This window comes from Schistocerca americana, chromosome 1 (genome assembly GCF_021461395.2).
Source record: "Schistocerca americana isolate TAMUIC-IGC-003095 chromosome 1, iqSchAmer2.1, whole genome shotgun sequence".
Lineage (NCBI taxonomy): Eukaryota > Metazoa > Arthropoda > Insecta > Orthoptera > Acrididae > Schistocerca > Schistocerca americana.
The window spans coordinates 1180866625-1180893303 of NC_060119.1; positions in this window are offsets into that span (position 1 = coordinate 1180866625).

Genomic DNA, 26679 nt, shown 5'->3' on the forward strand with positions numbered 1-26679 from the left:
ATTGCTAACGCCTAGTGAAGGCATTGATTGCGTCTTGCCGCTGGTGTGCCTTACATATGAACAGAAAGTTTTTGGATTTTCTGCCGTATTTCAAGACCATTTTGTTGCGGAAACTATGAAAAACATGTCGCTTTGAAGTTCGCTTTAAATTTCGAGCTTCTGTAAAACTTCATCAGACTTGACGATTTTGCGTTCTTTTAAATTTGGCGTGTTTTTTTCGTTGCTTCTGAAACAGTATTGTGATCTGCTTTGTGTACCAACGGGGATCAGTTCCATCTCTTATTACACGTGTTGTTGTTGTGGTCTTCAGTCCAGAGACTGGTCGGGAGGACGACGGTTCAATCCCGACTCCGGCCATCCTGATTTAGGTTTTCCGTGATTTCCCTAAATCGCTTCAGGCAAATGCCGGGATAGTTCCTTTGAAACGGCACGGCCGATTTCCTTCCCCATCCTTCCCTCACCCGAGCTTGCGCTCCGTCTCTAATGACCTCGTTGTCGACGGGACGTTAAACACTAATATCCTCCTCCTCCTCCAGAGATGGGTTTGATGCAGCTCTCCTTGCTACTCTATCCTGTGCAAGCTTCTTCATCACCCAATACCTACTGCAACCTACATCCTTCTGAATCTGTTTAGTGTATTCATCTCTTGGTCTCCCTCTACGATTTTTACCCTCCGCGCTGCCCTCCAATACTATATTGGTGATCCCTTGATGCCTCAGAATATGTCCTACCAGTCGGTCCCTTCTTCCACTCAAGTTGTGCCACAAATTTCTCTTCTCCCCAATTCTATTCAGTACCTCCTAATTAGTTAGGTGATCTAGCCATCTAATCTTCAGCGTACTTCTGTAGCACAGCGTTTCAAAAGCCTCTATTCTCTTTTTGTCTAAACTATTTATCGTCCACGTTTCACTTCCAGGTTCCACTCCATACAAATACTTTCAGAAAAGACTTCCTGACACTTAAATCTATAGTCGATATTAACAAATTTCTCTTCTTCAGAAACGCTTTCCTTGCCATGACCAGTCTTGTAAAATTCTTAAATATATAGAGAAAATGCGGTTAAAGCTGACTGTTGCAACTATCAAAACAACTGCCGCTTGTTCGTGTAGTAGCTGGACTCCGCATTGTCTATGACTCGTGACCTGTCGCTTGGTCACGAGACTATCTATCACGCGATACTGCAGCAGATATTTCTCCCTAGGCGTTCCACAGTATACATCACTGCAGCAAGACCGCTGTAAAAACCATTGTGTGCTTAAGCTACATGTTTCTGTTTCGTCACGACAGCCTGAAAGTGTGATTAATATCTCGAAACGTATTTCAGAATTAAAATTTTAGCATGACGCACAGAATCTGTGGGTGACAGCGGTTAAATTAGAATGAATCTATTTATCTCGTAACGGACAACATAAAACATTTAAGATCTTTTGTTACTAATTCACCTCCAAACATCTGTACGAAAGTTGGTCGTAAAGTTTTAATACACCAGTGTGCTATGCTGGTGTACTCTTGCAGTACACTTGTACTACTCAGTGTGGTTTCTTGGGGCGTTATTCCCCTTCAAACGCAGAAAACAAATGGCCACCATTTTCTTTTGGCTCCTCTTGCAACGCTCTGGAGTGCTGTGCTGCTGCGATTTCAGTATGTTCCATGGCTGCGAACAAGTAACTGCAAAGAAACTAAAATTAATTGTGTAACTTTTAACTGACTGTGTTACCTGCATCTACGGCAATAAACATTAACAACGTTAACTTTCGACATGCGTTTTGTACTTCGTCAGCCTTCATCAGGTGAAATGTCTGATGAAACTCGATATTTCTGAAGCAGCGAATATCGTTGATCATAAGACATGCGCCATTCTTTGTTTTCGTAAGGCTTATCAGAGACTGTGACGATATCTTTCGGTTTTGTGGAAACGCGGGCATAACACTTTGTGTGAGTAGGTACTTTCGTGGTGAACTCAAGACAGAGTTGTGCGATCCCTGACGAATAGTGCTGCAAGCTGTGTGTAGCGTTAACCTCCTCCATCATTCTTATGCGTGTTTCGTGAAAGATTTTTGTTTCTATTATTAATATCATCAATGAAAAGTAAAGCCACAATTTTGGCGTATTATGGTCGCAGAAAATTACTTACTTTTCGCGAATCTTATCACGCCTAAAGATCAAACGGCAATTCAAGAAGCGTTCTGACCCCCATACACGTCCTCGTTTCCTGTATTCCTTCCTCGTATTCTCTTATGCCCTTTCCGAATGCTTTTCTAATTACTGTAAGAATTCGTGACATTTCCACTTTGGGTAACACGTGGTCACCCAAAGTGTGCTTTTAATATCTCGCCATTGTGATTGGAAACCCCGTTGCTTCTGCTATTGTTATTAATGATTTAACACACGCTCTGCGTCTTCTAACGGAGTCCTCGGCTTATCTTTGCTATGGTTACAATCTCGCCTTTTTCACAGAGCTATGCGCACCACACACTTAGGTACAGAAAAGTTTTCTTCCAGCGCATGTCGTACTTGTCTACGAAGTGCGCAACAGGTACACACAGATTCCGTCGCACGAATTATTCTTTAATTCATTTCATGGCTACTATCAATAAGAAGGACTGTAATTTCGAGCCTTATCAACTAGTTGATGCAGTGTCCATTACCAATAGATGCTCTGCTAAATGTGTCAGAATCGAACTATAAGCATCTGTACGGAAGTTTCGATGGTTATAATTTTACGAAATCGCTGCAGCGTTACGAGATATTAGTCGCCTATGTAGGGATGAGTGTTGTACCATGGTAAATTTTTCAGATTTCGCCTCTAGCCATCCCTGTAATAGAATTTAATATAATTTTGTTCTTCCATTTTTAAATGATGGCATTCACTTTTTGTCAGCTGCATTTCCAAAATTTCACGTTTTCCAGATGTGAAAAAATCTTTAAAGGAACAACATTGTGGTGCACCTAGTAACAAATATGTGACTGAAAAGTAACCATTTCGACGTTGATAGGACACATGTGACCCACTAAAGCAATACGCAGTTTTGGGCGTTAGTATGTCTGTATCCCATACATTTCTAGTGCTAGCATTTAGCAAGATGCTTTCGAAACTTGGAGAAAAATTCTGCGGACCATGGGTTGGATATATAGAAGGCTGTGAGCCATTAAATGAGGCGGTGTGTGTTTGTAGTGTGTCTGTTTCACGAAAATCAGTTCGAATTACCACGTTCTCCATTTCAAGAACTTCCGAGACATTGGTATGTGGTCAATTAAAGCCCTCTTGATCTTTTATGTTAAAAACGTATGTAAGATCTTTCGTGGTTTTCATTCTCACGAGAAGAAATGTGCTTTGATACTGATTTGTTATGTCATACTTTTTCATATTTGTAACCCTGATAAAATAAAATTTAGCTCTGAAAATCCTAGGTTCATTTGAAATCCTGGGTCTAGTTACGTTGGTGCGACACATGTGTCCCATTCCGACTATTTTCAAACTCGGTCAGCTTTAAATTTCTTTGATAGTGAAAACTATTATTTATCCCAAAGGAGGACCTTTTATTTCTCAAATACAGGTAAAGCAAATTTTAACGACTGAAGGGTTAAAAGTGTCGCAATCGAGAAAATATTGTCAAGAATCAGTAGTACTTTTAATAGTCTACCTATTACGTTATACTCTACTGCAATCCAATAACCGATAAACGAAATCAAATTATAAAAAATGAGTTACAAATTAAAAATTTTTAAAATAGAAGCTATTGGAAACCAGCACAAATTTTAATTTTCAAGACAGGTAAAATTGTTAAGACTAAAAAAACTCAGTTCATTTTAAGTAAAAGATTTTCTTCTGTTTCGAAGTACAAGACAGTGCACGATCGACGAAGCATGGATGAACTGTCCACATGTTACATAAATAGTACTAAAAGTATACAGCATTTTATTCACCAAGGAATTCTGTACCTGAAGAATTAACAACAGCTTTGGTTTAATTATTTTACACCACTTAAATGTGAAGAAAGCTAAATATTTCCAAATGCTGCCCAAAACCTAGCATCACGTCTAACACCAACAGAAGCTGTAGAAAATGGCGGAAACTGCTTATGGCTGTCTCTAGTGGACATTGCTTCATGTCTCTCCAATATTAATCACTACACGGAAGTACCGACAAAAACACTTTGTGTGTACCTAGGAGGCCACGTGTCAATCTGATTTTTGTAACTTTTTATGTTTATGGCACGTGAATTTCAGTACTCAAATATGAATTACACACATTAGTTAGGTGCATCACTAAACAGTTATCGAGTAAATCGACTTTGAAATTTTACGAGTGTGTTTCTTACCTTAAAGTTAGATTGAATTCTCAGTCGTTAGTGTGGATCTGTGATGCGACGATCATCTCACAAGTGGCTTCCGATTCGCGAATGATGTAATATTAAAACAAAGAAGCACTGTCCTGAAGCGTAAAATGCATAACGATGGGAAAAAAGATCGGTAGGGCTCGAGACTAGTAATCGTTGGATAACTGATTCGAGTCCCTTTTTTGTCAGAACTTTTTTCTTTGAATAAATGATGTATGCAGCCACACAGCTGTATTAAGTGTATTATACGTAATATGTCCTCACCAGGTTTCAATATCGCTAGGGGTATCTTCTCCAGAAGGAATAAAGTTATCTGTGTTAAGGATTTTCTTCTGACAACTTTATATTTTGTAACAGCTTTGAATTCTTGGACAGGTAGAAATCGCACAATTTTAAACATGGCCGACAGTAGCAACGGTAAATAAATTTTCTATAAATGGTGTACACAACCAATGGATTGCAAATATGTATTATAATAAGCCTTGACCAGGTTTGAGTAGCACTAAAAATATATTAGAAGGAATAAAGTCACCTGTGTTAGGTATTTTTCTTCTGACAACTTTGTGTGTTGTAACAACCTCAGATACTTGGGCAAGTAGAAATCTCCGAATAATGGACGTGGCTGACAGCAGTAGCCATAAGAAATCTTTCAATTAATCATGATGAGGCAGTTTCAAAATACAAAGGTGTTACGAGAAAAATACTTAACACATTTGACTTTATTCCTTCAGATGAATATAGCCCTAGTGGTACTGAAACGTGGTCAAGGCTTATTACAATAAACTATATGCAACTGATTGGCTGTATACATCATTTATTGAAAGTTTATTTGTGGTTACTGCTATCAGCTATATTTAAAGTTGTTATTTTTAACATTTTTCCCTCGAGTTTGAATATGTTCGTCATTTAAATATAAAATTCATCAAGTATATGCTAATTAATACATTTCGAATTGCTCTTTATGAAAAATGCACTTCATCTTATTTCTAATTGCATTTGCACACAAAAAAACAGTTTTCAATGCAAATATGTAATAGAGGTACTGGAAGTCATAAGAACCCAAAACACATAAACAAAGTTTTGAGAAAAATAGGTGTTTGTGAAAATCAAACCTACAGATAAACTGCCAGAGTCATATGTCCGAACTGTTTTTTAACCAAGTCTCAACATCCTTTACTTACTAGAAAAGTAATGTACCTATTTTCTGTTATGAAGTATTAATTAATAGTTAAGATTTTTATTTATTATTAGTGCAAATTCACAACATTTCCATGTATAGGGTAGTGACGATAGTGTCCTTCTACAGTCGTAAGGTTAGTAACTAATGTGAAACTAAATCAGAACATAAAGAACAGGTAGTGAATGTGCAACCCCCCCCCCCCTCCCCTTTTCCTCTCTTTCTCTCTCTCTCTCTCTCTCTCTCTCTCACACACACACACACACACATACACGCGCGCGCACCTATGACCTATTCCAACATTTCATGGTCCGCGTTATCATCATTTTCCTTTAGCTCATTCTGTGTCTCGTGGTTCAGATAAAACTGCCCATACATCTCCGATTATAATGTATTACTACTACATAAATTATGCAAACGCTGAATCACGTTGTGTACCCTACATAACAATTGAGAAGTGCAGAGCAACTTTATACTTAGTGCTTTAGGCCCATACGGAATGGAGTACCCGAGAAATCGGTGAGACATCTCTTCGTGAATGTTCATATATACAGTGTGAGGTCACAGGTATAGACAGAGTTGGTTTGCCATAAAATCAACACATGTCAGGAGCATCCATAAATGAAAAAATCTCAAAACTGATAACAGTGTGCTTTAGGCCCTTGTGATTCCCAGTGCTTCAGATCTTAATTACTGATCGTTTATAAAAGATTATAACTAAGATCGTTTAAATTAAAAAAAATACAGATTATTGTTTTTTAATGTTGATGTATTTTACTTTGCACGAAAACGCTCGAAGGACAAGAATCTTTTTTTAAAAATTTACCACGGCCGAAAATCGAACGCGGATTGCCCGCATGGCAGACAAGCACTCTAATACAGAGCCACTTTACTATAGGATATCGAAAACGTTTATGAAACTCCAAGGTCGGTTTCCTTGACAATTTTTGAGAGCTGCATTGAAATGCTTTGTGCATCTGTTATTTGTGTTCTAACTTCACTGTATGATGTACATAAAAAGATTACAAAAATCTGATTGGCCTGTGGTCTCCTGGTAAGTATAAGACTCACCCCTACAAATAAACCAAAGAACAGAAGGCTTGATTGGGTGCACATTATATAGCTGTCACGTTGCCGCGAGGTGGCTAGGACAGGCAGATACGTAAGCACCGTGGAGATCTCTAGGCCGCTGGACGAAAGCAGCCAGGAAATCCCGCGGCAGCAGGCGACAACTGTGTCACCGTGTGGTCAGGGACGCTAATCAGCATGGCGAAGTTCCTGACTGTGTTAAAAGTGGAGTTTCCAGTATCATGAAAACACTAAAACCACTTCCAGACAAGCTACAGAGAATCTGATGGCAGCCTTGAAATCGCAATAAGGAGCCGAATTCAATAAAATTATCACCATAGCCAGTCAACAAATATCAACAAATTTATTAACATTTAGGTGTAAAAAATTTTATAACAACAGTAACACAAGTTACAAACACTCTACGTATGTTTATCACACACTGTCTGATAGGTTTTGAAGCGAGGTAGAAAATGAACATATTTAAGTTAACGCTGAACAAACTAATTGTTATGTATGATTGTTTATAGTTATTAACCGATTGCTGAAACAAAGATCTGAGAAAGGTAGTAAGGAAGTGGCAAACCGGATAAAGATGTGTATTTGAGTAGCACTTTTTGTTCGGTTTTGTGTGAATAGTAAAATATAATTCAAAGTTTATTATCCTACGAGTATATTGTTTAATGTTTTATGAAGTAATATACACACACACACACACACACACACACACACACATATATATATATATATATATATATATATATATATATATATATATATATATATATATATATATATTACGACTGTTATTTCTGTTCTAAACTTCACTGTATCATGCACATAAAAACACAACAAAAATATGATTGGCTTGTGGTAATATATATAATAAATGTAAGACTTGTATTTAGTAGAATGGTGGTCTAACTCCCAGATGGTTATTTGAACATACATCTACATACATACTACAAAAGTCACTGTACAGTGCTTGGCGGAATGTACGACATACCACTACGTTCTTTCCTGTTACACTCATAAGTACAGCGAAGGACAAACGACTGTGTGTAAGCCTTCATATGAGTCCTAATTTCTCTCACCTTACCTTTTTAGTCCTTACGCGAAATGTACATCGGCGGCAGTACAATCGCAACAGCGCCTCGCGAAACGAACGTCGTCTTCCCTCGTCTTCCTATTGATTGCAGTTTTTTAAATCTCTGCTCAAAAATCATATTGTAAACGAGGATCGTACGACCATTTGGACATAACGAATAGACAGTGTTAAGGTATAAAATCCGAGGTTCGAGCTCCATATTTAGCAATTATATACAACCATTCGCTCACAGAAAGATCCATACCTAAAGACTGCATAATTGCTCAAGTCATACCAATACCCAAAAAGGGAAGTAGGAGTAATCCGCTGAATTACAGGCCTATATCACTAACGTCGATTTGCAGTAGGGTTTTGGAACATGTACTGTATTCGAACATTATGAAGTACCTCGAAGAAAACGATTTATTGACACATAGTCAGCAAGGTTTCAGAAAATATCGTTCTTGTGAAACACAACTAGCTGTTTATACTCACGAAATAATAAGTGCTATCGACAGGGGATGTCAAATTGATTCCATATTTTTAGATTTCCAGAAGGCTTTCGACACCGTTCCTCACAAGTGTCTTCCAACCAAAATGCATGCCTACGGAGTATCGCCTCAGCTGTGCGACTGCTTTCGTGATTTCCTGTCAGAAAGGTCGCAGTTCGTAGTAATAGACGAAAAGTTACCGACTAAAACAGAAGTAATATCCGGCGTTCTTCAAGGAAGTGTAATAGGCCCTCTATTGTTCCTGATCTATATTAACGACATAGGAGACAATCTGAGTAGCCGTGTTATATTGTTTACAGATGATGCTGTCATTTACCGTCTTGTAAAGTCATCAGATGAATTGCGAACTGATTTAGATAAGATATCTGTATGGTGCTAAGAGTGGCAATTGACCCTGAATAAAGAAAAATGTGAAGTTATTCACCCGAGTACTAAAAGAAATAAGCTAAATTTCGATTACGCGATAAGTCACACAAATCTGAAGGCTGTAAATTCAGCTAAATACTTAGGGTTTACAATTACAAATAACCTAAACTGGAATGATCACATAGATAACATTGTGGGTAGAGCAAACCAAAGACTGCGATTCATTGGCAGAACACTTAGAAGGTGCAACAGGTCTACTAAAGAGACTGCTTACACCACGCTTGTCCGCCCTATTCTGAAGTATTGCTGTGCGGTGTGGGATCCGCATCAGGTGGTACTGACGGATGACATCGAAAAAGTACAAAGAAGGGCAGCTCGTGTTGTATTATCTCGAAATAGGGGAGATAGTGTCACAGACATAATACGTGTATGGGAGTGGCAATCATTAAAACAAAGGCGTTTATCGTTGCGACGGGATTTTCTCATGAAATTTCAATCACCAGTTTTCTCCGATTGCGAAAACATTCTGTTGGCATCCAACTACACAGGGAGAAATGATCATCACGATAAATAAGAGAGATCAGGGCTCGTACAGAAAAATTTAAGTGCTCGTTTTTCCCGCTTGCCGTTCGAGAGTGGAACGGTAGAGAGACAGCTTGAAGGTGGTTCATTGAACCCTCTGCCAGGCATTTTATTGTGAATAGCAGACTAATCACGAAGATGTAGATGTAGATGTAGATGTTAACTTGTCCATTTCCAGGGGCTACAGGCAGATAGAGGCATATTAAGTAGACACAGGCAGTAGATCAGCTATTTTCTATGTTTACTGTAAACTATGAATGAATTGCGTAGTTTTTAATTTATTACTGTTGACATAACTTACTTTTATTACTTCATACAAATGACAGACTAATAATAAACTTTGCGTAAAATTTGCCGCATTTTTGTCGTTAAATATTTCGAGGGGAAAACCTGTTTTTAGTCAAATATATATCTTCACCTTTTAATGGGAATTTGAGTACAATTAATTTTTTTCTTACAAAACCAAAAAATTTTCTTTCAAAATATTCACATTAACAATTTAGATCAAGATGTCCAATCTTTTAGCTTATCTGGGCCACATTGGAAGAAAGACGAGTATTTTTGGGCCGCACATAGTATATTTAACACTAAGAATTCAAATAATCTGGAAGCACCAGTGAGAGATTAACATCCCATTCAATGACGATACCAGCTGGCCGCTATGGCCGAGCGGTTCTAGGCGCTGCAGTCCGGAACCGCGCTGCTGCTGCGGTCGCAGGTTCGAATCCTGCCTCGGGCATGGATGTGTGTGATGTCCTTAGGTTAGTTAGATTTAAGTAGTTCTACGTCTAGGGGACTGAAGACTTCAGATGTTAAGTCCCATAGTGCTTACAGCCATTTGAACCATTCAATGACGAGACCAATGTTTCAGGAGCCACAGAACTTCCGACCGAATTCATTAAAATTCATTGGAAAACAAAACCACTGCAATGGCAAATTGATATACCGGTCTTATACCCAATTATCAGCAAAAAGTATGGCCGAAAATTACCAGTTATTAAGAAAATGGCTCTAAGTTCTAAGGGACCTAACATCTGAGGTCATCAGTCCCCTAAACTTAGAACTACTTAAACCTAACTAACCTAAGGAAAGCACACACATCCATGCCCGAGGCAGGATTCGAACCTGCGGCCATAGCAGCCGCGTGGTCCCGCACTGAAACGCCTAGAACCGCTCGGCCACCCCGGGCGGCCCCGCTTATTAAGACTAAAATATCTGTATCGGCTGTAACCGGTCGATTTTTCCCATCCTTGAAACATATACCGGTTATTCAAAACTAAAAATATCGGTATCAGTTTTAACTGGTCGGTTTTTCCCATCCCTGTGCTTATCACATTCCGCACCGCTATACGTCTCCACTATTACTTGCGATCCGCACTATTTCCTCATAACTAGTGAACGGAGAGAAATCGGGGGAGGGGGGGGGGGCATTGGACTGAAAGATGAGAATACGGCAAGAGATTTGATGATCTCCCGGAGAATAATCAGTCAGTGGTTTCCAAATTATTTACTATTACTTTTAGGTAATTGATTTAGAATAATCCTGCATTTAACTGATAGCTTAAGCCCCCAGTTGCAATTGTTTGGTCTGGTGCGGGATTAAAACATTCATGCCTCGTTTCGTTGCGCCTCCTCGAGTATCTTTTCCAAAGGGTGACACTTGGTTTTCAGTGCTGCAGGCGCGAAGCTGGGGAACAGATGCAGTTCAATGTCAGACGCGCCGCGGCTTCTCGGCCGCGCCTCGCTTTCTCGACCCGAGGGCCCTGCTGGGCTGCCGACTCGGCCGCCGGCGGAGAAAGCTGGCGGCCGCCCCCTTGCAGATTCTGGCGAAAGCGGCTGCAACCGAGACCCCCGCCGCGGCTGCACTCAGGAAAGCGAAAACTGCGCGCGCTGCGCTCCTCCGGTGTACTGTGTCACCCGGAGGCTGGGGCACGCTAGCGCCGGTAAAAGCCGGTTCGCGCCTCGCCTGCCCACGTGTTCCCTACTGCCCGGCGTGTTTTCACTTTCAGCGAACACCTCTCGGTAACATTTAACAAGTGCGTGCTTCTGATAGTTTCGCTGTTGCAGAGACAGCCTGCACCGTCATCACTAGCATAAAAACTAAACATCAGCTTTTGGTCGAAACATAGTAAAGGCTCATCTACCGAAAACGTACTCATTCGCTATCTCATTCTCGAGAAAATCAATTTTGAAGTTTTCCGGGTCGCTTTAGTAACCTAAAGTAAGGTCAGTTTTGCAACAGGCTACTTGGCTATTCAGCAGAGTACTCGCCTGCCAAGTGGATGGCCTAAGTTCGATTCCTGGCCCGTGTAAGTTCTTAACTAAGATGAATGTTCCACGGCCATTTCCGTGAAGCGTAACATACATAAGGATGAAAAAAAAACCAGTAGTCATCAAGACTGGTAATCGTCGTTTCGTATATACAGGGTGATTCAAAAAGAATACCACAACTTTAAAAATGTGTATTCAATGAAAGAAACATAATATAACCTTCTGTTATACATCATTACAAAGAGTATTTAAAAAGGTTTTTTTTCACTCAAAATCAAGTTCAGAGATGTTCAATATGGCCCCCTCCAGACACACGAGCAATATCAACCCGATACTCCAACTCGTTCCACACTCTCTGTAGCATATCAGGCGTAACAGTTTGGATAGCTGCTGTTATTTCTCGTTTCAAATCATCAATGGTGGCTGGGAGAGGTGGCCGAAACACCATATCCTTAACATACCCCCATACGAAAAAATCGCAGGGGGTAAGATCAGGGCTTCTTGGAGGCCAGTGATGAAGTGCTCTGTCACGGGCTGCCTGGCGGCCGATCCATCGCCTCGGGTAGTTGACGTTCAGGTAGTTACGGACAGATAAGTGCCAATGTGGTGGCGCTCCATCCTGCTGAAATATGAATTGTTGTGCTTCTTGTTCGAGCTGAGGGAACAGCCAATTCTCTAACATCTCCAGTTACAGTAGCACCTTCGAAGAAAAAGGGACTGAGTTGTTTCCCGCGGATTCTCAGTGCCCCATATACAGACATTGTGACGGTTGACTTTCCCGTTAGTGTGGAAAGTTGCTTCATCACTAAACACAATCTTCGAAACGAAAGATTCATCTGTTTCCATTTGAGCAAGGATAAAATCACAGAAATCGATTCTTTTAATCTTATCAGCTGCAGACAGTGCTTGAACCAATTTCAGACGATAAGGTTTCATAACTAACCTTTCTCGTAGGACTCTCCATACAGTTGATTGTGGAATTTGCAGCTCTCTGCTAGCTCTGCGAGTCGATTTTCCTGGGCTGCGAATAAATGCTTGCTGGATGCGTGCTACATTTTCATCACTCGTTCTCGGCCGTCCAGAACTTTTCCCTTTGCACAAACACCCAATCTCTGTAAACTGTTTATACCAACGTTTAATACACCACCTATCAGGAGGTTTAACTCCATACTTCGTTCGAAATGCACGCTGAACAACTGTCGTCGACTCACTTCTGCCGTACTGAATAACACAAAAAGCTTTCTGTTGAGCGGTCGCCATCTTAGCATCAATTGACGCTGACGCCTAGTCAACAGCGCCTCAAGCGAACAAATGTACAACTAAATGAAACTTTATAGCTCCCTCAATTCGCCGACAGATAGTGCTTAGCTCTGCCTTTTGTCATTGCAGAGTTTTAAATTCCTAAAGTTGTGGTATTCTTTTTGAATCACCCTGTATTTTACGTCATTTTTTTCATTTTTTTCCATCGGTTCGAATATTAATGTCGATTCAATATAAAGTTCATCAAATATATTCTAATTAACAAATATCTGATTGGCAGCTCTACGTAAAATACACGTCTCGTTATTTCTAATTACGCATCACATACAAAAATATATTTTTGATTGCAAACATATACAGAGGTGGAAAAAGTCATGGAATACCTTCTTATATCGTGTCGCATCTCCTTTAGCCCGGCGTAATGCTGCGGTTTGTCATGGCATGGACTCAACAGGGCATTGGAAGTTCTCTGCAGAAATATTGAGCCGTACTGCTCCTATAACCGTCCATAGCTGTTGCCGCTGCAGGGTTTTGGGCACGAACTGACCTCCCAATTATGTCCCACGAATGTTCGATGGGATTCATTTCGGGCGATCTGTACGGCCAAATCATTTGCTCGAATTGCCCAGAATCTTCTCCAAAGCAGTCGCGAACAATTGTGGCCCGGTGACATGGCGCATGGTTGTTTGGAAACAAGAAGTACATGAATGGCTCCAAATTGTCTCCAAGTAGCCGAAGATAACCATTCCCAGTCAATGACCGGCTCTGCTGGAGCAGAGGACCCAGTCCACTCCATGCAAAAACAGCCCAGACCATTACGGAGCCGCCACCAGCTTGCACAGTGGCTTGTTGGCAAGTTGGGACAGTGGCTTCGTGGAGTCTGCGCCACGCTCGAACCCTACAATCACCTCACCTGAAAAGGCCACGGTTTTCCAGTCATCTAGGTTCCAACCGATATGGTCACGAACGCAGGAGAGGCGCTGAAGTCTGTTAGATCCTGTCGTGCGGCTATAAACACGGGAGATACATTTTCACGTAAACAACCTGAGTGCAAGTGACAGCTCCGCCAATGAAATGTCCTCTTATTCCTCCTGTACGCGATAGTGGCGCCATCTCTATATGTGCACATCTACACTCCTGGAAATTGAAATAAGAACACCGTGAATTCATTGTCCCAGGAAGGGGAAACTTTATTGACACATTCCTGGGGTCAGATACATCACATGATCACACTGACAGAACCACAGGCACATAGACACAGGCAACAGAGCATGCACAATGTCGGCACTAGTATAGTGTATATCCACCTTTCGCAGCAATGCAGGCTGCTATTCTCCCGTGGAGACGATCGTAGAGATGCTGGATGTAGTCCTGTGGAACGGCTTGCCATTCCATTTCCACTTGGCGCCTCAGTTGGACCAGCGTGCGTGCTGGACGTGCAGACCGCGTGAGATGACGCTTCATCCAGTCCCAAACATGCTCAATGGGGGACAGATCCGGAGGTCTTGCTGGCCAGGGTAGTTGACTTACACCTTCTAGAGCATGTTGGGTGGCACGGGATACATGCGGACGTGCATTGTCCTGTTGAAACAGCAAGTTCCCGTGCCGGTCTAGGAATGGTAGAACGATGGGTTTGATGACGGTTTGGATGTACCGTGCACTATTCAGTGTCCCCTCGACGATCACCAGTGGTGTACGGCCAGTGTAGGAGATCGCTCCCCACACCATGATGCCGGGTGTTGGCCCTGTGTGCCTCGGTCGTATGCAGTCCTGATTGTGGCGCTCACCTGCACGGCGCCAAACACGCATACGACCATCATTGGCACCAAGGCAGAGGCGACTCTCATCGCTGAAGACGACACGTCTCCATTCGTCCCTCCATTCACGCCTGTCGCGACACCACTGGAGGCGGGCTGCACGATGTTGGGGCGTGAGCGGAAGACCGCCTAACGGTGTGCGGGACCGTAGCCCAGCTTCATGGAGACGGTTGCGAATGGTCCTCGCCGATACCCCAGGAGCAACAGTGTCCCTAATTTGCTGGGAAGTGGCGGTGCGGTCCCCTACGGCACTGCGTAGGATCCTACGGTCTTGGCGTGCATCCGTGCGTCGCTGCGGTCCGGTCCCAGGTCGACGGGCACGTGCACCTTCCGCCGACCACTGGCGACAACATCGATGTACTGTGAAGACCTCACGCCCCACGTGTTGAGCAATTCGGCGGTACGTCCACCCGGCCTCCCGCATGCCCACTATACGCCCTCCCTCAAAGTCCGTCAACTGCACATACGGTTCACGTCCACGCTGTCACGGCATGCTACCAGTGTTAAAGACTGCGATGGGGCTCCGTATGCCACGGCAAACTGGCTGACACTGACGGCGGCGGTGCACAAATGCTGCGCAGCTAGCGCCATTCGACGGCCAACACCGCGGTTCCTGGTGTGTCCGCTGTGCCGTGCGTGTGATCATTGCTTGTACAGCCCTCTCGCAGTGTCCGGAGCAAGTATGGTGGGTCTGACACACCGGTGTCAATGTGTTCTTTTTTCCATTTCCAGGAGTGTATATCTAGTGACTGCCGCTTCAGTGTAAATTCTTAACAACTAACTTTTTATAGAAGTTTATTAATAAGGATCGTTTAAACTATAAAAAACATTAAAAGTTAATTTTTTCGTATTTATGTATTTAGGTGTTCAGAGAAATGATTTTTAACAATCTACCACTCTCAGGAACCGAACCCACGCCGCTCTGTTGGCAGTGAAGCATTTGAAACGTCCCCTTAGAAAAATTTCTGAATTACTGTCCTGGTAAACCCCTTACGTTATTTGATTTTCAAACAGCTGAGCAGAACTGAACGTACTCAGACATTTCGCTCTTTACTTATTCTGATCAACACTAAACTGACACAATATTTTTAGCGCAACGCAATCTGATTTTCAAAAATCCCTACAAAAGAATGGCCCTGACTAACAATAACCTATACCTTTCATGAATCACTTACCTCACAAAAATCTTCGTTACTCGAACTACTGCAATACAGCGAGCGCCACTACTGCCAGCTAAATAAAAGATTGTAACTACTGAAGGGACTAACTACTGATAGGTATAGTTAGCAAATGAAAGCTATTGATAAAGAACAAACAATGTATTTACCTTAATAGCGCCATATATATATATATATATATATATATATATATATATATATATATATATATATATATATATCTCAGTTCATGACATCCAGTCTTACAAATTTACTGTCTCTGATGGACACATGTGCAGATCATCCGCTCTCAAAACTCCGCCATCTCTCTCCCCACATCCACCACTGCTGGCGGCTCACCTCCAACTGTGCTCCAACTGTGCAACGCTACGCGCTGTTCGCATCCACCTGCCCAACACTACAATAGCAAATTCCAACAGTGCAAATCTGCCACAGACTGCACACAGTACAGTCAGTGATTTTCATATAAAGCGCTACATGGCGTTACCAGCATAAAAACCTAAACAGCCTACTTACACTTTCTACCGCACAGCCACACCTCATGTCAAAAATTTGGCCTTACTTTACGGTGTTAAAGAGTCAAAGTTGATTTTCTCCAGAATTTTTGAGTACTACATCAAACTTCTTTGTGAGATTGATGTTTGAGTCCTGAACTTCACGGTCCATAAATATGAAAAATTATGAAAATCCAACTTCCCTGTGGTCTCCTTGTCAGTAACGATTACATGCGATATCTCACAGCTTCGTTTAAGACGACTCAGACGCCATTATCAACATCTCATTAATTACAATGAAATCATTACGCTTAGCTGCATACAGGCGTTGACATACGTCAACGGGGACGGTCGAAAATGTGTGCCCCGGGATCTCCAGCTTACATGGCAGACGCTCTATTCATATTTTTTTATCTCATTTTGTTCTATATTGTTCGTTGAATTTGTTCGTGGCGGACGTCCGATGACACTCGCTCAGGTTGTTCGTTGATCCGTTTACTCAGTTTTTTTGAGCCTTAACTATATATATATATATATACATATATATATATATATATATATATATATATATACACTCCTGGAAATGGAAAAAAGAACACATTGACACCGGTGTGTCAGACCCACCATACTTGCTCCGGACACTGCGAGAGGGCTGTACAAGCAATGATCACACGCACGGCACAGCGGACACACCAGGAACCGCGGTGTTGGCCGTCGAATGGCGCTAGCTGCGCAGCATTTGTGCACCGCCGCCGTCAGTGTCAGCCAGTTTGCCGTGGCAAAACGGAGCTCCATCGCAGTCTTTAACACTGGTAGCATGCCGCGACAGCGTGGACGTGAACCGTATGTGCAGTTGACGGACTTTGAGCGAGGGCGTATAGTGGGCATGCGGGAGGCCGGGTGGACGCACCGCCGAATTGCTCAACACGTGGGGCGTGAGGTCTCCACAGTACATCGATGTTGTCGCCAGTGGTCGGCGGAAGGTGCACGTGCCCGTCGACCTGGGACCGGACCGCAGTGACGCACGGATGCACGCCAAGACCGTAGGATCCTACGCAGTGCCGTAGGGGACCGCACCGCCACTTCCCAGCAAATTAGGGACACTGTTGCTCCTGGGGTATCGGTGAGGACCATTCGCAACCGTCTCCATGAAACTGGGCTACGGTCCCGCACACCGTTAGGCCGTCTTCCGCTGACGCCCCAACATCGTGCAGCCCGCCTCCAGTGGTGTCGCGACAGGCGTGAACGGAGGGACGAATGGAGACGTGTCGTCTTCAGCGATGAGAGTCGCTTCTGCCTTGGTGCCAATGATGGTCGTATGCGTGTTTGGCGCCGTGCAGGTGAGCGCCACAATCAGGACTGCATACGACCGAGGCACACAGGGCCAACACCCGGCATCATGGTGTGGGGAGCGATCTCCTACACTGGCCGTACACCACTGGTGATCGTCGAGGGGACACTGAATAGTGCACGGTACATCCAAACCGTCATCGAACCCATCGTTCTACCATTCCTAGACCGGCAAGGGAACTTGCTGTTCCAACAGGACAATGCACGTCCGCATGCATCCCGTGCCACCCAACGTGCTCTAGAAGGTGTAAGTCAACTACGCTGGCCAGCAAGATCTCCGGATCTGTCCCCCATTGAGCATGTTTGGGACTGGATGAAGCGTCGTCTCACGCGGTCTGCACGTCCAGCACGAACGCTGGTCCAACTGAGGCGCCAGGTGGAAATGGCATGGCAAGCCGTTCCACAGGACTACATCCAGCATCTCTACGATCGTCTCCGTGGGAGAATAGCAGCCTGCATTGCTGCGAAAGGTGGATATACACTGTACTAGTGCCGACATTGTGCATACTCTGTTGCCTGTGTCTATGTGCCTGTGGTTCTGTCAGTGTGATCATGTGATGTATCTGACCCCAGGAATGTGTCAATAAAGTTTCCCCTTCCTGGGACAATGAATTCACGGTGTTCTTATTTCAATTTCCAGGAGTATATATATATACATATATGTGTGTGTGTGTGTGTGTGTGTGTGTGTGTGTGTCCGAAAGAACAGATACCATCTTCATATATACACTTTATTAAGTTTGAACGAGGTCGCCGGCCGCGGTGGTCTAGCGGTTCTAGGCGCGCAGTCCGGAACCGCGCGACTGATACGGTCGCAGGTTCGAATCCTGCTCGGGCATGGATGTGTGTGATGTCCTTAGGTTAGTTAGGTTTAAGTAGTTCTAAGTTCTAGGGGACTGATGACCACAGTAGTTAAGTCCCATAGTGCTCAGAGCCATTTGAACCATTTTTTGAACGAGGTCGTGTAATAGGGCTAGGAGAACCTGGACGTTACTTTTGCAGTTCTGCAGGAAGACTTGATATGTTGCCACTGTACATGTTGAAAGGTGGCTACACTGAGCCACAGCGCCAGAGATTGCGCCAAAGAGTATTATTCAGCCGGCTCCACTGGCAGTGCTTGTCGAGAACTAGTAGTAGTCAGTGCTTGCTGAGATGTCGTAGTGAAAAGTTCTTGTAGAGAAGTCGTAGTGGAGAGTGCTTGTTCCATGTTTTATGCAGTTGTTTGATGGGATAGACAGCAGATGTTGTTCTAATGGAGATATTGTAATGATCAGAGTGCTTTTTGTCAATATATATGAAGGTAAAAAAAAAATTCCTTTTCTTTCTATTATTTCAGTGTCTTAAATAATGCGTCATTACAGGTTCAGTCAACAAAGCATCTGGCTTGTGTTCTTGTATTAGAGTGTAATTCTGATTTCCTTACGCAATTATAGTATTTCTATTTTTTTTAATTACTTCAGTATAAATGGTATTTAAAATTTCTTGTCTTATTGAAGAAGAACCGTGCCTGATGTGTACGTTGAATCACACTCCCACACACAGAACAATTACACTTGTGTTTTGGTTTCGTAGGTTTTATAGTTGCTGGGGACTTAATTAATTAATTGTGTTAACGAAAATTTTCATTTCATTCTTTGTTGTTGTTCTATGCAGTCAGATTGCGTACAAAAACTAGTCAGGGCCAACCGTTTACGAGACTACGTAATCGGACATACAGCGACTAAAATTTAAAAAATTATTTTCATTATTTAATTAAGCCCCCATGCAATGTTCGCTGGCAGCGGTGGTCACACAGAAAATTTGGAAGTTTGTGGTAAGGTCTTATGGGACCCAACTGCTGAGGTCATCTTTCCCTAATCTTACACACAACCTAACTTAAACCAACTTACGCTAGGGACGACACACGCACGCCCATGCCCGGGGAAGGACTCGAACCTGCGACGGAGCGAGCCGCGGGGTCCGTGACAAGACGCCCCTGACCGCGCAGCTACACCGCGCGGCGGTGGTCACACGAAAGTGCGGTCGCAGAAAGACCGGTTTCGTTGTATGGCTCTGGTGCGCCGCACTGTATTTCAGCAGCAATTGGAGCAGCAGTCGGCACCACAATGACATAACGAACTGTTACATATACACTCCTGGAAATTGAAATAAGAACACCGTGAATTCATTGTCCCAGGAAGGGGAAACTTTATTGACACATTCCTGGGGTCAGATACATCACATGATCACACTGACAGAACCACAGGCACATAGACACAGGCAACAGAGCATGCACAATGTCGGCACTAGTACAGTGTATATCCACCTTTCGCAGCAATGCAGGCTGCTATTCTCCCATGGAGACGATCGTAGAGATGCTGGATGTAGTCCTGTGGAACGGCTTGCCATGCCATTTCCACCTGGCGCCTCAGTTGGACCAGCGTTCGTGCTGGACGTGCAGACCGCGTGAGACGACGCTTCATCCAGTCCCAAACATGCTCAATGGGGGACAGATCCGGAGATCTTGCTGGCCAGGGTAGTTGACTTACATCTTCTAGAGCACGTTGGGTGGCACGGGATACATGCGGACGTGCATTGTCCTGTTGGAACAGCAAGTTCCTTTGCCGGTCTAGGAATGGTAGAACGATGGGTTCGATGACGGTTTGGATGTACCGTGCACTATTCAGTGTCCCCTCGACGATCACCAGTGGTGTACGGCCAGTGTAGGAGATCGCTCCCCACACCATGATGCCGGGTGTTGGCCCTGTGTGCCTCGGTCGTATGCAGTCCTGATTGTGGCGCTCACCTGCACGGCGCCAAACACGCATACGACCATCATTGGCACCAAGGCAGAAGCGACTCTCATCGCTGAAGACGACACGTCTCCATTCGTCCCTCCATTCACGCCTGTCGCGACACCACTGGAGGCGGGCTGCACGATGTTGGGGCGCGAGCGGAAGACGGCCTAACGGTGTGCGGAACCGTAGCCCAGCTTCATGGAGACGGTTGCGAATGGTCCTCGCCGATACCCCAGGAGCAACAGTGTCCCTAATTTGCTGGGAAGTGGCGGTGCGGTCCCCTACGGCACTGCGTAGGATCCTACGGTCTTGGCGTGCATCCGTGCGTCGCTGCGGTCCGGTCCCAGGTCGACGGGCACGTGCACCTTCCGCCGACCACTGGCGACAACATCGATGTATTGTGGAGACCTCACGCCCCACGTATTGAGCAATTCGGCGGTACGTCCAACCGGCCTCCCGCATGCCCACTATACGCCCTCGCTCAGAGTCCGTCAACTGCACATACGGTTCACGTCCACGCTGTCGCGGCATGCTACCAGTGTTAAAGACTGCGATGGAGCTCCGTATGCCACGGCAAACTGGCTGACACTGACGGCGGCGGTGCACAAATGCTGCGCAGCTAGCGCCATTCGACGGCCAACACCGCGGTTCCTGGTGTGTCCGCTGTGCCGTGCGTGTGATCATTGCTTGTACAGCCCTCTCGCAGTGTCCGGAGCAAGTATGGTGGGTCTGACACACCGGTGTCAATGTGTTCTTTTTTCCATATCCAGGTGTGTAGTTTACTTCAGGGACAGCTCCGAGCCAAACACCCTGAAGCGCACATTCCGCTGACTCCAAACTACCGCCACTTGCGACTTCATTGGTGTCTAGCCAGAACTTACTGGAGGGCAGGGTGGAGATCTGTTGTGTTTTCTGGTGAACGCTGGTTCTTCCTCGGTGCTAGTTACGTCCGTGTGTTGGTTAGAAGGGGGCCCGTTGAGGGCGTGCAACCAAACTTCCTGCGTGCTAGACACACTAGAGCTACACTTGTAGTTATGGTCTGAAGTGCCATTTCGTATGACAGCAGGAGCACTCTCTTGGTTATCCCACGTACCCTGACTGTAAATTTGTGCGTCAATCTCATGTATCGACCTGTTGCGCTACTGTTCATGAATGGCATTCCAGGGGGTATTTTCCAACAGGATAACGCTCGCCCACATGTTGTAACCCAACATTATCTGCAGAGCGTCGTCTTGTTACCTTGGCCTGCACTACCACCAGATCTGACTCCAATCGAGAACATAAGGGATATCATCGGACGACAAGTCCAGCGTCATCCACAAACAGCATTAATCGTCCTTGTATTGACCGTCCAAGTGCAACAGGCATCGAACTCCACCCCGCAGACTGACATCCGGCACCTGTACAACACAATGCATGCACACCTGCGTGCTTGCATCGAACTTATGGCAGTTACACTGGTTATTAATGTATCAGCATATCATATTGGCAACGGCTTATCTCGCTTACATTAACCTCTGATGTCCGCCACCGGTAGACGAGTGGCGCCGGCATGGTAACTCGGTGTGTTCGGTCAGAGAGCTGGTTGGCCTCTGTAATAATAAAAAAAACTGAGTGGAACGATCAGCAAACGAACTTTAACGGAGGTCATGTGAGGTCCACAACGACCAAACACAACAATCAACAACGAAGAAAATGCAAAAAAAAAAAGAAAAAAATGTGGTCAGGGAGACAGAATGTCAATCCTAAGGGCCCGGGTTCGATTCCCAGCTGGGTCGGATATTTTCTCCGCTCAGAGACTGGGTGTTGTGTTGTCCTCATCATGATCATTACATCCTCATCGATGCGCAAGTCGCCGAAGTGGCGTCAACTCTTAAGACTTGCACCCGGAGAACGGTCCACCCGACGGGAGGCCGTAGATCAAATGGTTCAAATGGTTCAAATGGCTCTGAGCACTATGGGCCACTCTGGCCGGCGGAGGCCCTAGTCACACGACGTTTAACTTGTGATCTAGCAATTTTAATCGCTTTAAAACATGTATGTCACCTAGACAAATTTTATTACTCTACGTTAATTATTGTTTGGTGCTGCAATTTTTTTTTCTATCTGTGTGTTATCCACGGAACACGCAAATAACTAAAATCAGGTGAGGGACAGGGATTTGAGTTGCAAATGTCTTTGGCGTTGAAAGCAACCTTTGAGGCCACAGCTGAGAGCATGAGTAAGACTTCCTAAGGCACTGAGATTGGCCGTTTACGACGCTCCCCGCAGCGACAGTGGGACGCTAGGGCACCACATCTCCTGTATCTGCCTCTCACCAGCTGAGATCTGTGCCAGCGATACGCCACCGCACACCGCTCCGAGGGGCCATTCGGGACGCTGCTGTGTTTTGTTCTCCGACGCACCTGCGGCAAATGTCCTCTCTGTCAGCATGCGAGGTACACAAAGGCGCCGCGAGCTGCGAATTACGCAGACCAGCGCGGACGTCTTTAAATAGAGTCGTGTCTGAAAACCAGCTTTGTTGAGGGAGATAAGTCCGCACAATGGATGTATTTCTGTCTGGATGGCTACACGCACTCATTTTCCTCCTCTACACATGATGCAACATTCCTCATTTGACGTCAAGCGATGACGACTGTACCTCGCATTGACCAAAGCAGCGACATTGTAGTGGTACATACATAAGTATTGAAAAGCAGAGGACAATTAGATCGACATTGGTCGACCTCCTTGTGACGATTTTAGACGAGCGAATAATCAATGTCCTTGTGCTTGTACGTGAAACTGTTGCGTAACTTATTCCAGAATCATAGTTACAGTGTTACGCAAAAAGCGGGGATAACACAGTCTGCTTCTAGCAAGTGCGACACAATAGACGACCATTTTTTTGCTTGGTGAGTTTATATTCTTGGTACTAATAGGACTAGCAAGGGGGAGGTCTCAGACAATGCTAACCGATTCGGCAGGTCACTTGTGTACAGCCTAAAATGACGGACTTTAAGACACTTCAGCTAAGCATCCACTCTCTCCCCCTTTTATAAGGAAATTACCCCTAAAATTCGTGACGCGCAATCACCTCTAAATTTACGAGATGGATAGGTAATAGAAAACTGAGCATTTTCCATGGTCATATATGGGATCTTCAAGCGCATATTTTTCTAGAAATTGAGGAAAGAAACTACCTTGACTGCAGCTTATGTTCCCATAGTGCTATGGACCAAAGCATTTGGGTGTGGAACAGAACTGTATTCGATTCCCAGATAAATTTCTGTGCTCGTATTCTTTCCGTTTCGAAATTCGTGGGACTAGGTGCGTCATTAAGACTAGAAAATAAATAATCAATAACAACAACATTTGCGGAGCACATATATAACGATGAAAAATGCTCAGTTTTACCTTTTGATTTCGTTAATTTTGAGTCGATTGCCCGTTGTGAACTCTAGTGATAGTTTTCTCAGAAATGGGGAGGATAGTTTTCTCAGAAACGGGGAGGCTGTTGAGCCAAAATATCTTAGAATCTTTCATTTTAAGTTGTACACGTATGATTTGCCAAGTACGAACCGAATCGGTTGGCCGTGTCTGACTCCTTTCTCCTGTAAGTAATAAAATATTAAACTGCATGGATGTTGATTGCTACGGGAGTTGTTCGTTAAATATAGAAAGTACGCAGAAAGACAGGAGCGATCACCATAAGACTGCCAAAATGCAATTTGAGAACAACAAGCCGAAAGTGTAACTTTGAAACTGCGAACTCGGCTCCTGAATAGAACGAATTAACTTCGCGTCCGAACGGCGTCGGCAGGTGCGACAATGGCGCATTTTACCAGACATGCGGAGTGTAAATAAGGAAGACGGCAGCTGTCGTGGTTGCAGAATAAGATTTCAGCCGTCTCTTTGTACTTAATGCTCAAGTTCACACATCCTTCTAGTGACAGCAAGCCTGACCAGTCATCTCTTAAGTAGTCTCTCTCCTCTCTTGACCTGAAATCATCACTCTACCGAATCCAAAACCCAAATGTATCTATGTTGTTCTTGTGGTCTTCAGTCCTGAGACTGGTTTGATGCAGCTCTCCATGCTACTCTATCATGTGCAAGTTTTTTCATCTCCACCGAGCGAGGTGGCGCAGTGGTTAGCACACTGGACTCGCATTCGGGAGGACGACGGTTCAATCCCGCGTCCGGTCATCCTGATTTAGGTTTTCCGTGATTTCCCTAAATCGCTCCAGGCAAATGCCGGGATGGTTCCTTTCAAAGGGCACGGCCGACTTCCTTCCCTATCCGCCCCTAATCCGATGAGACCGATGACCTCGCTGTCTGGTCTCCTCCCCCAAAAACCAACCATCTTCATCTCCCAGTACCTACTGCAGCCTACATCCTTCTGAATCTGCTTAGTGTATTCATCTCTCGGTCTCCCTCTACGATTTTTACCCTCCACGCTGCCCTCCAATACTAAATTGGTGATCCCTCGATGTCTCAGAACATGTCCTGCCAACCGATCCCTACTTCTAGTCAAGTGGTGCCACAAGCTCCTCTTCTCCCCAATTCTATTCAATACCTCCTCATTAGTTATGTGATCTACCCATCTAATCTTCAGCATTCTTCTGTAGCACCACATTTCGAAAGCTTCTATTCTCTTCTTGTCTAAGCTATTTATCGTCCACGTTTCACTTCCATACATGGCTACACTTCATACAAATACTTTCAGAAACGGCTTCCTGACATTTAAATCTATACTCGATGTTAACAAATTTTTCTTCTTCCGAAACGCTTTCCTTGCCATTGCCAGTCTACATTTTATATCCTCTCTACTTCGACCATCATCAGTTATTTTGCTCCCCAAATAGCAAAACTCCCTTACTACTTTAAGTATCTCATTTCCTAATCTAATTCCTTCAGCGTCACCAGACTTAATTCGACTACATTCCATTATCCTCGTTATGCTTTTGTTGATGTTCATCTTATATCCTCCTTTCAAGACACTGTCCATTCCGTTTAACTGCTCTTCCAAGTCCTTTGCTGCCTCTGACAGAATTACAATGTCATCAGCGAACCTCGAAGTTTTTATTTCTTCTCCATGGATTTTAATTCCTACTCCGAACTTATGAACACTCTATTGCTTGGCTGTCTCTTCGCCAGAGTGGGGGACCCGTCACCCAGTGAGCACAGAGATTGCGAGTTCCGACGAACGAAAAATGCGTATCTCAGTCAAGCAATCTTCTATTCTGTTTCATCATTCACAAGCCTATCGATCAGACGCAGGTGTCTTAAACTGAGGAATGGCAAACTCGGCAAGTAGGTCTTAAGTCAATAGCGCGTGAAATCTTGAGAGAGAGAGAGGCCAAGCCAAGAGGAATTTTGTATTTTGAAAATTTTGAACAAGCTGTAGGCTGGCATGGCCGAAGACTGAACGATGCTTCCCACGCCAAGACAGACGAAGCGACACCTCTTTAGAAGCTTTTTATGTGACCGTACGGTGCCTATTTCGAGCTCTCTGTCTCTTTCGGAGAAAATGGGTCGGGTTTCACCCGTCGTGCAGGCGATAGGAGTGCCCGGTGAATGCCGTTCTGGTTGCCTCCTGAAATCCTCTCTCGTTGCAACAAGGGAATTTACGTACCATCATCTCAATATTTCAGAGAAAAACGGCAATATCACGATTCCAGAATGAGATTTTCACTCTGCAGCGGAGTGTGCACTGATATGAAACTTCCTGGCAGATTAAAACTGTGTGCCGGACTGAGACTCGTTAATATAACGATTGCCAACGAGTGATTCTCAACTTTGTCACTACGATTTATGTCTTCTTTACGAGCAATACTCTTACGCCTTGTTATGTGACTGCCTGTGGTACGCCATTCCCGGTAGACATGTCGACACAGACGCACAATCCAATGGTGAACTACCCTGACATTGTGCTCACCGGCACGTCTAACCCGATCGCTCCATTCTGCGACGTATACGTATTGATCCATCTTAATGCGCTGATTCCATACAACCGATTAGTACACACCAGCTAGTCCATTGCCATGGCTTACGTCAGCCGTGGAGGCTCACATGGCAGCCTGGTACCAGTACAGCCCTCCAAAACCACCAGTGTGCTCTTTTAAAGGGGTGACTAATGGGTTTTGTGAGCTTACATAAGGCATTGGAGAGAGCCGACACGTTACTCACTGTACCTAGCACACATCGTTGAGGAGACAGTCTTATACAGTCATGTGATATGTTTCTGTGACGTATCTCTTTCTAGGGCGAGGTCTGCTCATTAAAAACATCGCCGCTACCCAGTTTTCAGTTAAAATAGTGAGAAGTAAGGAGAACGCCGCAGAGAGAAGCATTTGATTAACAGTGCGGACTGGTAGCCGCAAGTATGGCGATGTGTGGGTCAGAAAAACATACACGTAAGG